The sequence below is a fragment of the Chiloscyllium plagiosum genome, chromosome 12 (assembly GCF_004010195.1).
Source record: "Chiloscyllium plagiosum isolate BGI_BamShark_2017 chromosome 12, ASM401019v2, whole genome shotgun sequence".
NCBI classification, from domain to species: domain Eukaryota; kingdom Metazoa; phylum Chordata; class Chondrichthyes; order Orectolobiformes; family Hemiscylliidae; genus Chiloscyllium; species Chiloscyllium plagiosum.
Genome location: NC_057721.1, coordinates 19,677,511 through 19,695,208, shown reverse-complemented (window position 1 = coordinate 19,695,208; position 17,698 = coordinate 19,677,511). Strand labels below are relative to the sequence as shown.

The window sequence follows — 17,698 nt, the reverse complement described above, 5'->3', positions numbered from 1 at the left end:
CAGTCAGCAATTGGACAGCGAGACAGTTGACAGATAAGGAGGTTTGTGAAGGATCGTTTTGTGGGTGAATTCCAACATCCTGGCAATTGAATGTGCAGGTCTGGGACAATTAGAAGAGAAGGTTGAGACTACAAACATATTCATTGAGGAACTGGTTTCCCCCACACACACAAGGTGAACCAGTCTATTGGAGCAAAGTAAGTGTTGAATCTTTTCTTTAGTAATTCACCAAAGCTGGTTAGTAGTCTGGAGACCAGTAAACACTTACAGTTCAATGATTATTGCACTGTTAAATCTGATATTGTTCTCAAAGTTAATACCAAAACTTTAACTTGGTGTGGACATTGGAATAACCGATTTTGGAATGGAATAGAAAAAATAAATTGGGAAAGCATTCTTACAAATAAGAAAATGGGATGTAGTTAACCTATTAAACTAGATGAAACAACAGAATATTAAACTCCATTTTATGGAAAGCAAAAATGACCAAGTCGAGAACACAATGGAGAAAGTGAGGTCTGCAGATGCTGGAGATCAGAGCTGAAAATATGTTGCTGGAACAGCGCAGCAGGTCAGGCAGCATCCAGGGAACAGGAGAATCGACGTTTCGGGCATAAGAAGGGCTTACGCCCGAAACGTCGATTCTCCTGTTCCCAGAGAACACAATGGAGCCTAGATAAAAAAGTGAAAGCTAACAGTTACAAACTGGTCTATGCTGCTCAACTAGTTGATGATTAAAATACAACCAATGTATTGGAGGCACTTGACAGAGGAATAACACAAGGGAAAGTGGAACTAAATCTATTGACGCAGTAGCTGTCTCGAGTTGATGCTACAAAGAAGAGTGATGGTGATGCATATAATCAGTAATTAACATTATAATGGAACAAACGATTTTACGATGCCAGCATTAAAATGAGGAGTGCGGCAGAAAACCTATCATGTGACATTGACATAGAATGTGTACTTGCAGCCAAGCTATTTGTGAATAGGAAGCCAGCCTCTGTACTTTCCTATGAATCTACACTCCTCATAGAATAATAGTTACACGCACAGAGCACAGTTCAATACTCAAGATGGAGCAACCTTCAAGTTTCAACAGAATTTTGGAGAACTCAGTGGGATTTTAATTTTAAAAAGGGACTCTTGCTTTTACATAGCACCGGTAGCAAATCATAAAACTCTGCACTGGACTCAGGCCCTGTGTGTGTGCACAACTCTCACTGATTCTATCCTCTGGGCTGAGGCCACAAATGGAGACTTCTTTCTAAACCTTAGTTTGCTCCAGGAGTGGCGCCTACATCTCCCGAGAGAAATACGTCCTTTATTTTGGCAATCCATGTTTTTGGAGAGACAGATTTTGGATAATATACCTGTTACTTTTGAAACAAGGTCACTGTTGTGATATAGACAGCTGATTCTGCACGCAGCAAACACCCACAACCAGCAGTGAGGCCATAAGCAGAATCAAATTCCTGGGGCTGGCTGGAAGGGCTGATTATGGAATTCTGCAGGACCTTTTGGGACATCTTGTTGATCGTGTGGATCTTAGAAGAATGTTCAATGACTGATGGGATGTCCTTCTCTATGTGAAAATCCATTGCAGCTAAAGAGAGGTGATCACTTCCTTCTTAAAAACCTGTGTCTTGTCTCCTTCCTCAGTGTGTATGGCTTGGCCAGTCCTGTATTGTTTGGGGTTGCAGCATTCATGACGACCTCCATCTGGTGCAGGACCTGATCAACCTTTCTCAGAGGTCTGGGCTCTGAGCTTCCTTCCTGTCCCTTGATCAGGAGAAAACACTCTGCAGACTGGATTATGGATATTCATTTGAGATTGTGTGAACTTTCAGATTTTGGACAGTTTAGGCCTGGGGCTGACTTTTATATAGCGATATCAAAGTGTGTGACTGAGGTTAACAGGTCTCTGATGGTGGCCTGTTGCTTCAGGTTTGGAGGGGGTCAAGGATGTTCCATGACAAAACGCAGCACTGGGTCATTGCTGAGGTAATGACTCTCACCCTTACAGAGAGGGCCCAGGCACTGATGTGCCTTTGCACTGAAGCAGCCACTTTCCATCTCCACGCCCCACTGCGATACCACATTGGCCCAAGACCTGAAACCTCCCGAAAGGGTGGTAGGTGCCTGGAACGCATTGCCAGCAGAGGTAGTAGAGTCAGGCACGGTAGATTCATTTAACTTGCGTCTGGACAGATGCATGAGTAGGTGGGGAGCAGAGGGATACAGATGCTTAGGGATTGGGCGACAGGTTTAGACAGTGGATTTGGATCGACTCAAGCTTGGAGGGCCAAAGGATCTGTTCCTGAGCTGTAAATTTTCTTTGTTCTTTGTTCTCCTTCAAGGACCCAGGGGCCCACAAATTGAGTCATCTTGAGGAAATTCCCTCCATTTCTTTCCAGTCAAGCTCAGAAGGGTTTCCTGTTGGACCTGCTCCTGCGTACCCTTTATCTTCATCTACCATCCAGTCATACCCTGGTTTTCCATCTTACTGGCTGGCAGAAACAATGGAGGGATCTGGAGCTAAGAACTTCTTCCACTTTCTGTCAGGTAACAGGAATGGATGGTGTTTCATGCAGCAGTCTCATGAAATCACAGGTCAAGTAGGTTCAGGGACTTCCAGGTTGCCTGTAACGTTTGCGGCCTTGAGGGGTTGACTGCCATGATTGTGTGGACTGTTACAGGATTCAGACCCCTTGCTTTGTTTTTTAAAGGGCCTTCTACTACACTTTTGCTTGCATGCTCCTGATCTTTGGATCCCTGGTGCACCGGGGGAGGCAGGTACATTGTAGGACCTCCTCATGGGTCTGCCCTTGGGCTTTGACCAGTGCGTGCCATTGTCCAGTTGCCTCCCTCGACAACAGTTATTGGCTCGGCATAGAGAACACAAGAACTAGTCTATGTCAACTAACCACTACCTTTATTCGTTTAGTTAAAGCAGACATACGATTCACAGCATTTGGTTAGAGAAAGGTTAACGGCAAGTATGCGGTTCATCACTACCCGCTAAATTTGACGTTCCCAGAACAATCAGCAAAATAAAAGCTAATACTGAAGAACAGAAGCTCACACTAGCTGGATGTCTCTTCCAGGTCTTCGGGGGCCTTCTCCACACCCAAGCGTGGGGTTGAAATTCATGAAGGTTGCAATTCGGAGTGTTTGCTGATGGCACACTGATATCCTTCATTTTTATCTTTTTTTCCTTGCCTTCCTGAATTGTGGTGTCTTGTTCTTGTTAGTTCCTCAGCTCATCAGAGTACGGTGTCCTTCCACTGTAGGCTTACTCCAAGAACAACTTTAGGATTATTTTGTTACTCTTCCACCAAATAAGGATATCCCCCTATGTCATACCTTAGAGCTGAACCAGCCCAAGCCATCCGTTAGGGTTCGGGTAACATCAGTGCACAGCTACTGTTTCACTTGTCTGCAGCCTCTGGCCAACGGTCCAACAACAGGCCCAAACAGCAGGCTGTGGATGGGGACCATAACTTCTGACTGACTGCCTCTACTCCAGGCTTACATTTGTGCCCAGTGTCCTTGGAGATGAACCACACAGTGTCTGCTGGTTCACTTCATGCCTTGCGCGACTGATAGGCACCAAGGCTGTTGGGTTGCATCATTACCTCCCCAAAATGATATCCTGGTATAAATATCATGAAGGCTCTCTTTTAAAATTTTGACTTTGGTCATAGTGTCCCTTGAGGGATTGTTAACTTCATTATTGGTTTAATTTGGTTCACCGGTTAGTATTTAAAATAGTAGCGGAGAGGATTGGTGGCAGCACTGTCCATTCCAGCACCAAGTTGCCAGTGGTTGCTAACCCAGATGTCCACATGATACCAACCTCCTGCCCTGAAATTCCGAATCGAACTCAAAGAGTCTACTCTGGCCCTTGGGCTTTCCAACATTGCTGTGATGCCAATTAGGATAAAGCCAAATAATTGTCTAGTCCACAGTTGGTGGCACTACATGTCAGGCAGCCATACTAATTCACAACTGTTTGCTTGGTTCAGAAGAGTGAAAGCAGCATTGTTGGGACACTGATATAAATTATTTTATTCCTACTAAAGATTCAGATTGCAGAGTGTTTAGCAGCAAAATTAAATGCACATATCCATTTGGGCTTTCCATTACAATCTAAGGGCAATTAACCTTTCATTTAGAAAAGAAAATCTATTGTTGATATCTCCAAAGCACAACTGGATATATTGTTTTGGTGTGCTGCAGTTCACTCAGCGAGTCCAGGTTGCCATGGAAGTATGCAGATTTCATGTATTTTGTAGTTTCGATATATGAATATTAAAGGAATCTTGAATATTGAAGAGCTTCCAACCTTCTTTCCATGGCTTGGCTGACCAGGAATCTTACCACCTGCATTGGCAGCATGGGGAGGTAATAGGGTGGCAGACATTATACAGTTCATTCAAACCGTTCTCAGGATGTTGCTTGTTGTTCACTGTTCATGTAAGATTTTAAACTTGCTGCCCATGTGTAAAATATGTATTCCACATTAGCCACAAGTGACAGAAACAGACAGTCTTCATTCTAATTGTGACTAACTTAAGAGCAACAAAAGAAGGTTGTTTCTGGTGAAACCCCACCTAAGGAGGAGTAGCATCTAAATTGCTTGGACTTCCCTAATGTACAGCAGAACCCAGCAGTTCACATCAAAACAAAACATAAGCAGGGACAGGTTCAGGAGGGCTATAGATGAGAAAATGGTGACTTTTGTCCTCGGGTTCTGCCTATCAGAATTAGAGACAGGACTCACTGGAACCATATAACTTATATCTTGTCATGAGATCTCATGTTAATTTATCCAAGTTTCCTGGAAATTGCAAAAAGCTCATTGGAGAGTAAACTGCAAAGAGGATGTGAAAGATTGCAAAAGATGCTAAGTGATTGGGCAAGAAGGTGACCAATGAGACATAATGTGGGGAAATGGTTAAAGTATCGATTTCAGTAGGAAGAATGGAACTTTACTTTCAGCATATTAAGAGGGCAGGGTTTATTATTTTGTTTGTAACAAGGATTGCGATAGAATCACATACAGCCTGATTTACTATAAATGTTTCTCTGTTCATTTAACAATAGCAAATTGAACTATTTTGTTGAATTGCATTTGGTCTTGTCTCATCAAAATCTGCTTTCCAATAGATTGTAAATGCACACTTGGATACATGTGTAAAATTACATTATCCGCTCCACTGCAGAAAAACATGACCCTAGGCTCTGGAATTCTGCCTGTAAAACTGTCTATCTTTCTTTCCTACCTTAAAGCATTCCTGAAAACATACCTTTTTGACAACCTATACTAACATTGTTTTATATGACTCAATGTTAAAAGTTGCTTGATAATGCATTTGTGAATGATCTGAGATGTTTTATTAGAAGTTGTTGTTGACAGTGTTTTGAAAACATTATGATCAGAAGGGTTGTTTATGTGGTAAGGCCCTGACTTAACAAATATGGTGCTGGTGTATGAATGTAAAGTGTGTCTGAACTCACTCCCTCTCCTATTTCAATAGAAACATTAACCCTTTTAAAATAAATGGGTTATTAATTCTGCTCAGAGAGTCGATACTCTGTTAAGCATTCATCTGCTGTAATGCATGGTGCATTATCAGAGTTAAAGACCATAAGACATAGGAGTAGAATTAGGCATTCAGGCCCTTCAAGCCTCCATTTGATGAGATCGTGGATGAAGCGATAACGCTCAATTCCACTTTCCTTCGTTTCCCCATAACCCTTGATTTCCTTATTGATTAAAAATCTGCCTGTCTCAGCCTTGAATATAAATAACTTCTTCATCTTAGCATCTCTCTGCGATAAAGAATTCCACAGATTCACAACTCAGAAGAAACTCCTTCTCATTTCTATCTATGTGTGTCCACAGTTCTGAGATTATGCCCCTTGGTCCTCTACAAGGGGAAACAACCAAGGACGGTCACATAATTTAAAACAGATTTTGATCAATTTCTAGATCTAGCCATTTTCACTCATGTATCTATGATACAAATTTGTAGGAGTCACAAATTTCCATCTTCTGTATATCTCTCTCATGTTTAGGGTCTTTGACATTCCCTGTGAGCAGGTCCCTTACAAACCCTCTTTTTACCAAACCATATCTTGTCATGCGATCTCACGTTAATCCATCCAAGTTTCCTGGAAATTGAAAAAAACTCATAGGAGAGTAAACTGCAAAGAGGATGTAAAAGGCTGCAAAGGATGCTAAGTGATTGGGCAAGAAGATTGGGCAATGAGACATAATATGGGAAATGTTAAATTATCCATTTTGGCAGGAAGAATGGATTTTTTTCGTTACGAAAAGTGTGAGAATGGCATTAAATATTGCTGTTTGAAGGATTTGGGGTGTCTTTGTACACAACTCAGAACATTAAGGTGTAAGTACAGGAAGCAATTAGGAAGCTGTATTATGTGATGGCCTTTATTTCAGGGAGATTTCAGGAAGCAGATGCAACTAAAATATAGGTCTTTGGTGAGACCAGACCTTAAAATACAGTGTACAGTGGATTTCGAAGCTCCTTGGATGCTGCCTGAACTGCTGTGCTCTTCCAGCACCACTAATCCAGAATCTGGTTTCCAGCATCTGCAGTCATTGTTTTTACCTCTAAGGAAAGATACACTTGCCTTAGAGGAGATGAAAGAAAAATTCACAAGATTTATACAAAAGTAAAATAGTACTGTACTATAAATCTGAAATAAAATGGAAACATTTTGCATCTGTGGAGAAGATTTCTGATGAAAGGTCATAAGACTTGAAATGCTCCTTCTAGTGCTCACTGGACTGATTCCTGGAATAAGAGAATATTTTTTCTCCTATTCATTCATAGAATGAGGGTATCGCTACTGGGCCAGCATATTGCCATCCCAGAGGGCAGTTAAGAGTCAACCACATTACTGTGGGTCTGGAGTTATAGGGAGACCAGACCAAGTAAGGAAGGCAGTTATCATTCCTTAAAAGGACATTAGTGAGCCAGATAGGTTTCTCCCAAGGATCAATGGATTCATAGTCATCGTTCGACTCTGAATTCCAGATTTTTATTAAATTCACATTCCACCATGGTGGGATGCGAACCTGGGTACCCAACACATTACCTGGGTCTCTGGATTAATAGTCCAGTGATTATCTCACTCAGCTGTTGCCTCCCTCTAATTGTTTTGTGATTAAAGATTGAGGAAAATCATTTGCTTCCTCTGGTTTTCAAGTTCTCTCTCATTGAAACAAGGTTTTTCAAAGGCTTTCAAGGTCGATGCTCAGTGGAGGGTCCAAGTGGAGGGTCTAGAACAACTCTGACATTCTCAGGATAAGGGATCGACTATGTCTGACTGACTGAGATGAGAAGTTTTCTCCCTCTCTCGGGGGGTCATGGATCTTTGCAATTCTCTACCCCACCACCCCTCAACCCCACCCCCCACCTCACCCCACCCGTGGAGACTTGTGAATGTTGAGTTGATGAGCATATGCAAGTCTGACACTGATAGAATTTCAGGCAAGAGGGCAATCAAGGCCTAAGGAAGGGCTGATCGTCCTGGAAGGAGGACTTGATGTAAAAGTCCATTTATGGTGAGGAGCCTTGGGGGTGGTCTCCAGAAATTGGGAAAAGGGTGACCAGAGACAGGGCAAGTATGAAGAAGAGTCCTAGGGAAGGAGAAGGAGGGAATCATGATTGGCAGAAGGATGGGAAAAGGCTGTTTTGAAGGGTTAGGGGAGCTCTACTACATTAAAGGAGTGCTGTAACATCCACTTGCCTTATGCATCTATCAGCCCCTGCCTCCCTTTCACAATGGCATTTCCCAATGCTTCGTAAGATAATGATTCTTAAAGGGCCATTGTTAAAATTGCATTAAGCACCACTCAGTTTGACAATGTCACCCAGTCTTTCGGTGCAGGATCAGGCAATTTTACACAAGATCCTGGTGCAATCAGAATTGTTGTCATTTGTTCCTGATAATCTTAAGTCATTATGCCTAACCATTAACTAGTTGAGCAGGATCTTTCTGTGTTGGGGTGGTGTGTGCAATGGTGAGAAGTTGGGAAAATACTGCAAGAATGAAAAACATCAGAATCGTCACACTGGGAAGAAGCAGTGTCTTTATGGAAGCACTTGGGAGACCCAGGATCTTTGAGGGCAGGGGAAGAAACTTTACAATCATAGCACTGAAAAATAGGCTGGGAAGGAAAGGGAAAGGGAATACTTGCTCTTCAAACTGAGCATTGCTGCTTTTGTGAGTAGTTTCCGCAAAGCAAGGCTATTGTAGACAGAGTAGTGGCCAGAAAACTATGCCATACTGAGGCTGCAATATTGGAAAGGGGCACCGTTTATTTAAGGGGATAAAAAGGTAAATTTATAAATATTTGAAGAAAGAATCTAATGGAAGAGGGAATTCTGAAGAATTCTAAGGTGTTTAGAAGATTGGAACACATAATGTAAATCACAATTTTGACAGGAAGAATTATAAAAGCTGCAGCTACGGAGATTTATATATTTTTTAAATCTGTGCAGTGGAATGTGTGTTATGTTTTACACCCTGAAGGACTGAGAAGTGTCAACTTTGTCTGTAAGAAAGTGGGAAAGCTTTACCTCAGCAGCAGAAGGTGGAATCACCCTCCAAAATGTGGGAGGCTATGATTTTAATTGTTTTTAAAAAAGTCATGTTAATCCCAGGAAACAGTAGAGATACAGGACTGCTGTTTAATATAATTTTAAGCATGAAAGAAGTAGTACAATTCAGTTTTGCTTATTAACTGAATTTAATATTTTCTCGGAATAATTTCATACTCAATTGACATATTAAAGAACTGAAAGCTTGCGAACCAAAAGGATAATACAGGATTTGTATATTTGCAGATTTTAAGTCAGCAAAATTTAAACTGTATTGAGTTAAGCTTTGAGATGCAATATCTTGAGAACAACTATAAAGGAAGAAGAATAATTAGACATGTTAAGAAGGAATGGAAAGAGAAATAATCCATAAATAATTCAGTGTCAAAGATGGGTCAAATAGAGCACATGATGAGAAATATTGAACACAGTTCAGGAAATAATGAAATACTTCAAAATTAAACATTAAATCTTAAACTGAATGAAACATTAAACTATTGTTTTCAACGGATCCGATATCAGATGATATAAATCAACCAAATATTAAAGAAGATACAGATATTTTTGAAGATCTAATGGCTTTTTCTAATTATTAAATCTCTGAATGAATATAATTCTTGAAAACCAAGAATTTCAGCATCCAGACAATCTGTGGATCATTTCTTTAATGGTCTCTGCTGATCAGTGGTAAACTGTGACTCTAGAGCTTTGAAGTCAGAATTCATAAGAGCCATCGTTGAACTACCAATGAATGCTTATTACATTTCTAACAGTTCAAGGAAGACTTAATTCCATATTTAAATTATGCTGGAAGTAGAAAGTAGAAAGTCTCAGAGGCTGATCCTGAGAGTTGAGAACAACCCAACTTCAGCTGAGCAACAGAACCTATTCACTTTATCGGAAATGGACACTAAAGAGCCAATATGACAAGCCAATACAGAGAGCAACCTGAACAGGGGATCCCACTGTCAGAGTCTGCAATGTGAGACAAAGTCTTACAGACACAGGCAATACCCAGCCTCAATACAAGAATGCCATATCTGTACAATTATAAGTCATTTCCAGAGAATGCGCAGAAGTTTCAGTGCAGCAAAAAGCTAAATTCACACTCGTACAGAAAGGTCCATGCGATTGGACCATCTCTATTACAAAGGGACTGTATTTTATGATAAACAGTATTCCAAATGATTTGAGTTTTTACAGAATTTATTTAGGTCAGTTGACATCTGATTAAAATTGTTTGATACGGTGTCACTGTCCTGTCAGACCAAATACAGTTGTTAAAGAAACAGAAGTTAAAGCTGACAAATGAGACTATATGCACCAGTGGAATAACCCTCAAGATCATAGGTATGCTTCAAGTACCATTTCAACAAGAAAAGCACAGAAGAGATGAAAATTTTACTTAATTCATAATCAACACCTCTGACCTCTAAGCCTGCTGGCATACCTTGCTCTCAACATTCTTAAGGTAACAGGATGAGTACGATTAATTCCCCCAGAACAACTGGTCAAGATACAGTCTAGTATCAATCAGATCAAGGGTCAAAGAACAACCATTAGAATATTTAATTGAACTTCCTGGACTTATGGTGGAACCCAAACAGAAGAAAGAACCTATTATTCTAGTATCATGACTGAGTCGGTGGAAATCTGTAGCTCACCAGGAAGACATACAAAAAGAGCAAATAAGATGTCCAATGTACTCAACAAACTGAATTAGATGGTTTATATGCTCTAACTTGATGTATCAGATTAAAACTGGAGATAGGCTTGAACAATCTTGAGATGAATCGCACAGAAGCCAGACCAGCTTATATTAATTCAGGTCAGGGTCAAAAAGAAGAAATGGCTTAGTCCAAATGTTCACAATGCAGCAGAAACAACAAGAGAGAATTCCTGCTCAAGTCAAAAATTTTCAGGTCCACAAATCCAGTGATCCAAGGAAGAAAATATGTGTTTCAACACAGCAGCATTCTTGATGGTAGACATTGATTAAATTAATGATTCCTCAAATGATGATATGTGGAGATTGCCTGAATCAACAGGGAGGAGTTCCCTCTGAGGAGGAAATTCAGGAAACTAAAGGTCCTCCAGATCAACAACCAGGTTTGGTAGGAACAAGTATCTTCTGTGAAATCCATCCAAGAAATAAAAGGGCCTCTAGCTGAGAAACGATTTAAAGAAAATCAGAACTAAGGTCAACAGTACACTAACCAAAGATCTACCAATCCTCCAAGTCTGAGGGGAATGTGTTCTGGAAAATAGTTAACTTTCAAACCATTGGGATTTGTGAATTCAGAGATGTGGTGGAGATGGGGAAATGGCAATCATAAAAGTATTTATATAGATGAATATATAAATCCTATTGTATGGCAAACGTTCATAGAGATATACACCTCCACCCCTCAGAGCCCAATGCAATTATCAAGACCTGGAAAACTCGACTGGTAAATGGCGAATTCAGATGTCGTCCCCAATTATAGTATTTTCATTTTTTAATAGCTCTCAAACTACACAATTTTTCAACTCTCCAAACTCCTACAACACCATCACATCATTGCATAAAACCACCCCAGCATTTCAGGTCAAAAACCTTCCATAAGAAGTTGAAAATATTCCGGATGCAACAGGTTTTATGCAATAAAAAGAAAGTAAAGGGTGAGAAAATGGAGGAAAGAACAAAAATAAGATTGTGATAGAATGGATGGCAAGAAAGATTATACTTGCATTTTCCCCAGTATTTTAATTGATTTATCATTTGTTGTTAAGTTTAATTTTAGAATATTCAACAGTCTTGATATAATATTTGTTGTTAATACATGATGGAAAGTGAGTATTACTGCATGGCAAACTGTAGAGGAAATCCAACAAAACAAGTGATCCATTTTCCCATGACTATGATGGATATTCATGCAGTCCGTCTATATTCCACTGTAAGCAGCATGACATTTGGCCATAATTTGACCATTTAGGACTAACACAATGAACATAAAATGTTCAAATACCTCAGTCAACACACTAATAACCATTCAAAATACTTTAGGAAGCAGTTTCCGTTCAGTGCAATAAGGCAAACACAATTTTGCATCAGTGAGAATAGAGTTTGATTCCCTTGAATGATACAGAGTGCTTGCAATCTCAAATTCTCCTGCAGTCCCTCAATCAGGTGGATGCTCATTGGGAGTTTAACAATTTGACTTCTTCTGTGATTTGCTATCCAATTTTAGTTCTCTTTTCTGGCAACAAACACAATACAGACTTAATATTGTGTGATTACCAAGCCTCTTGAGGTATAATTCTTAACATATATACTGTCTAGGCACATATTATTTACACATTTGCAAACAAGTCAATATACATGGTCTGATCATTTTTTATATGGAACATCTGTTGCTTTTTGTGATATAACATATAAATGTATCATATTTAATTTGAGATATAATGATGAATGATTTACGTGAGGGAACAAACAAATTATCCCATCACTGTATTTCTTGTGGCAGCTTAAAAATACTTCCTACTTAATCCAATTTTGGTACAATGTCAAATATAATATTGAACATGTTACTTTATTAAGACATATAGATCTGGGAATAATTCTTACTGGTTGGATTTTGTACAGATGATGGAGCTGATTTTCAAGGCCTCTATCATGGAGGATGGGGATGGTGGTGCACATGGCTGCTCCAATCACTTTGTGCCAATTTCTGATCCACCCACCACATTTTTCTTACCACCTTTCATATAGTTTGCCTACATGCTTGCTGATTTCAGGCAGAAATCCATTCAGATTGTATGAAGTTGAGCTAAAGGTGGGCAGACAATGAAGTGCGTGCATTCAACTGATTGGCATGGTTAGCAAGACTGCCAAAGGATGCCTCCAATCCAGATAAGCATCTCTTTCTTTAACTGGTGAATATTTGCATTGCAAGTACTACTACCACAATATTCTCTCCCAGACTTAACTTCCCAGTCATTCTCCCGGATTCCTGCCACAATTCTTGTTCCCTTGACTACCAAGGCGCCTTTGACTGCTAATTTAAAGTTGATGGTTCTCTGGTCAATTTCAAGGTGACCTGACCATCAGAGTCTAGTTGTTACTGCAGCATCAGACAGACAAGGCAATTGCAGTGGTAATGGCAAATAGTAAATCAAATAGTTCTTGAGTGAAGAAGAAACATTAAAATTCCAACACATTCGCTGATGTTGATTAACTACCAGAGGGAACTTCTTTAACTAAGTTAAGGACTCATGGGTCAAATTGCCAAAACTAGACAGAAAACTTTTCAAATCTTTGAACACAAAGGATATCTAGTTTCCTTGCAGTTCTATAGTGCCACAGCAAATTCAGCACATTCTTGTTTGACTTTTAATCACATATTATTGCTTTGCTATCGTGAATTTCAATCTGGTTCATGTTTTCCACTAAAGCGCAATTGATTTTTGTCATTTTGTGCCATCCTAGTCACCTCTGTTTCAGCAGGAAATGAAATCTTTTCACTTAAATTGCAGTCACTGTAGGACACATCCAACTTAGTAATGATTATGTTGCAAAATTACACAGTACTGGGCTATTATCACTTCACTCTATTGACACAATTAACTGCTCAACGTAAACTGACATCAGCAAGAACTAGCTAAAGTCTTCTTTTGTAACTTCAAAAATTCAAGTCTATCCATCCTGCCAATTCTTATCATTCATTCTTGGGATATTTGATCGTTGGTAAGGCGAGACTTTTTACCAAATTCTATGTTCTCTTGAGAAGGTGTTTATAAGTAAGCTTCTTAGATGATTGAAATCCATATGGTGAAGGGAGGCAGTTCCAGGAATTTTCACCCTGTGACAAGGAAGGAACATGAACCCATGTCCAAGTGAGGATGGTGTGCAACTAGAAGGGAGCTTGGAGGTGATGGTGTTCCCCATAGACCTGGCACCACATGCCAAGATGTATATGACTCCACTGGTTGGAGTCATACCTGGCACAAAGAAAAATGGTTGTGGTTGTTAGAGGTCATTCACCTCGGATCTAGGTTATCTCTGTGGGAGTTCGGCCATGTAGTGTCCTATCCGAATAATCTTTGACTGCTTCATCAACAACTTTCTATCTATCATAAGGTCAGAAATGGGGATGTTCGCTGACGATTTCACAATGTTTGGCACCATTCACAATTCCTCAAATATTTCCTGACTTCCCAAAGCCTGTCAAAGCACAAGTCAGTTGTGTGAAACTTTCTTGGATGAGGGCAGCTCCAACAACACTCAAGAACCTTGACACCAAGCAGGACAATGCTTCATTGGCCCCACACCCTTAAACATTCATTTCCTTCAACAACAACATCCTATAGCAGCAGTGTGTACCATATACAAGAGGTATATGGTCCCTTAGACAGCACCTTCCAATCCCACAAACAAAACCATTTAGAGAGGAAAAGGCAGCAGATGCATGGTAACACCACCACCTGCAAATTCCCCTCTAAGTCACTCATCGTTCTGACCTTGAAATATATCGCAGTTTCTTCAGTGTCCCTGGGTCAAAATCCTGGCCGCACTTTAGGTCTATCTACTCCAAATTAACTACAATGATTTAAAAGGACAGCTCACCACTACCTTCCTGAGGGCAACTAGGGATGCATAATAAATGCTGGCCTAGTCAGTGAAACCCACATCCACAGAATGAATAAAACACAAATTCTGTCAATAAACAGTGCAGGTAGTATTATTTGCACACTAGTTTAACAATAATAACTTCCCCCCAAAGTTTCAGATGGCCCTGTTTTTTGACATGATCAAAATTCTAGGCCATTATACTTAGAGCAAAACAGAGCAGAAGCATGTTTGTTATAATATGCAATGGTATTTAATCATCAAATATTGCTTATGTGATGACAACCATTACAATTCAGTTTCATTGTAATATTGTTGATATACATGAATGAGTCATGGCCATTAAGATATTTTACATAGAAGATGTTTTTCAAAAGTTGGTAGTTCGCTAGCAACTGGGTCAACCCTGGACCCATGGATTGAACTGAGTAGGTAGGGAAATACATTGCATTAAAATAGATTTTAAAAATGGACGATTCTCCCGAGTTATGGTTTCAGCTTAGGGGGAAAATATTTAGCATCTCTTAGCTGACCAGGGATGCAATCAGCAAAGCTATAGTGTAAATTCAGGACTCTGATGTGAGATTACCCGGGTGTGACTCTAGCCAAATGTACACTGAGCACTGCCAAACCAGCCGAGGCATCTCTTGGGCACTTCTTAATCAGAAGGTTATGGCTTAAAACCATTTCCAAACAATTAAGCACAATACCTACACTGAAACACCAGTGTGATACTGAGGTAAGTGACATCTTTTGGATGGGACATAAACTCTTTATTTCCTTCTCAGGTGGACATAGATCCCAAAGTAATATTCTAAAGAGGAGCATGGCAATTTTCCCTGTGTCCTAGGCAGCACGTATTCCTCAACAAACACAGTTTTAAAAGAAAAATAGATTATCTGGTCATTGTACCATGGCTGTTTCTGAGACCTGTAACCAACTTCAAAAACACATCATTGACTCTGTGGTATTTCACGAGGGTATGAAACCCTTGTTTTTGTTTCTGTTTAGAAAGTGTCTCTGCACTGGTTAGATATTTCAAATATAATGGTTGGAATTGAAGAAATACGCAAGGGGTATAATTCCAAGTCAAGTAAACTGTTTCCATATTTAGTAGCACATGGAATCTCCAATTGCAGAAGAAAACTATTTAGCTCATCATGCCTATGTCAGGTCTTTTATAGCACCATCCTCCACTCTTTCTCCTTACTACTCAAAAATTCTCTCCATCGAGTATATTATTTATGCTAATTGTCTCTTTGTTTCCAAACATTTTTGTTTTGGATTCTGTAGCTCTTGATGATAAGGATAATGGTTTCAAAGTGACCATGTTCCTTAAAAGTCCTTTTTCCAATGCAACATGTTGTGTAAAGGCCTGAAGGGTTACTACTGAGGACTGCCTTAAGCAACACACACTATGATGTAGCTGTATGGGCTTTAGGATCTTGAAGAATTGAGATCTAACATCTGGTCATCCTCAAAGCCTCTATAACAATATCTATCATTATCACTATAACCTGTAACTAGCTGCCAACATGCAATAAAGTACTCGCTCAATACAAGAGCAACTTCTGATTAGACCAATAAGTGGCTTTCCTCTACATCACTAGACTAAGCAAGTGAGGTGGATCCCTTCAATTAAAGAGGATGGTAACAGCAAACTTACTATATGATGAAGCGCAGATATAGTTTGCCTACCTGTAGAACATGCTGAGCAGCAGCATGGATTTCATTCACCACCTCCTACAAATAGCTTAGTTCTGAAACTTTCTCAGCTGTAAATATAGACAAACAGGAAAGAAGATAAAACAAAGAATTGTGGATGCTGAAGATCTGAAACACAAAGGAGAAATTGCTGAGACAAACTCAACATGTCCAGCAGCATCTGCGGAGAGAAAGCAGAGTTAGTGTTTCGAGTCTAGTATTAAATTTTGAAGAAGGGTCTCTGGTCTCAAACTGTTAATTCCATTTATAAAGATGCTGCCAGACCTGCTGAGTTTTTCCAACAATTTCTGTTTTTGAGCAAGAAAGACAAGTTGGCAGCACGGTGGCTCAGTGGTTAGCTCTGCTGCCTCATAGCACCAGGGACCCAGATTTAATTCTACCCTCAGGGGACTGTCTGTGTGGAGTTTGCACATTCTCCCCGTGTCTGTGTGGGTTTCCTCTGGGTGCACAGATTTCCTCCCACAGTCCAAAGATGTGCAGGTTAAGTGGATTGGCCATGCTAAATTACCCATAGTGTCCAGGGTTGTGTGGGCTGGGTGGATTAGCCATGGAAAATTCAGGGTTATAGGAAATAGGGTGGGTCTGGGTGGGATGCTCTTTGGTGAGTCTCTGTGGGCTAGTTGAGCATTGAGCATTGAGAACCCTACAGAACAAAAACGCATGATAAGATTTAACAAGGAAGAAATATAGTCAATACTGAATGCATTTCTAAAGTGCTAAAAGTGCTACAAATCTTCTCACGAACCTTGCTAAAAGACCTTGTCAGTATTGTGGACGAAGGAATCTTTGCAGAGGCAGTGTCCATCTATGAAAAGGAAATGCTTTAACTGTAACACAATAGGTCACTGTAAGAAGGACATATCCATAGTAACCTGTAGAAAGAGACTAATAAGGGGAATCAATCTACAATAGAAGAAGAGCTTAATCTGTTCCGAGGGGAAATAGGTGATGCAAATCTGGCCTCTTGGCAGGCAGGTATTTATGCCAATGGCGTCTCACTAATTTCAAGCTTCATATTGGGACTGGTATCACTATATTATCAGTTAGTGAGCCATGACTGATAATATTCTGCCTACTGCTGACAGCAGTAGAAATACACTGTCCAGGGGAGAAAGCACGTAAGACTAAATGTATACTATAAGCAACTCTTCAATACAAAAATCAGAGAGTACAGTAATTATACCTGCTTCACAATCAAGAATGCTCATTCTAGAGTTTGAATGAGTATCCTGACTTCAATTTTCTTCAAATGCTAGAAGGAGACAAATTAGACCTTGAAATTCAAGACCTCCACAGACATTGAAGATCTCATAACACAAAGTGAAGACTGCAAGTATATAGGGTTGGCAGAAAGGTTTTCCACTGCTACCAACACTGAGGAGAGTTCAGAATGAAAGGATCTGTGAGGTTTGTGAGCTAATAGTAGTGACCAAATAGCTAATGAGCAGTACCCCTCAACTTGGGCTAATGAACAATTGTTTGACTGATGTGAACTTTCTTTTATTCACTCAGGGGATGGGGACTTCCCAGGCTAGGCCAGCATTTATTACCCATCCTTAGTTGCCCTTGAGAAGATGTTGATGATTTTGGTGAACAAATAATTATCACAGATTGAAGTCTGATGTTAGATGTGGAGGTGATTTGGAAATCACAAGTTCAAACAGAGAATTTTATTTCCTCATCTTCCTAGGCAGAATCCTTAGTGATTGAGATCACACCAAGC

At 40.0% G+C, this 17,698-nt stretch overlaps 1 protein-coding gene across 8 annotated transcripts in view; it reads left to right on the top strand.

Moving 5' to 3' along the window:
• The window catches only part of LOC122555033 (galactosylgalactosylxylosylprotein 3-beta-glucuronosyltransferase 1-like), a 140,287-nt gene that overhangs the window by 67,778 nt on the left and 54,811 nt on the right, over positions 1 to 17,698 (top strand). The window contains exon 1 of one of the 8 annotated variants that reach the window (XM_043700651.1): positions 2,432 to 2,565. The exons of the other annotated variants lie outside the window; for them this stretch is intronic. The gene's annotated coding sequence lies outside the window, so the exon portion shown is untranslated. Of the gene's footprint in view, positions 1 to 2,431; positions 2,566 to 17,698 lie in introns of those variants that run through there. 8 annotated transcript variants of the gene reach the window in all.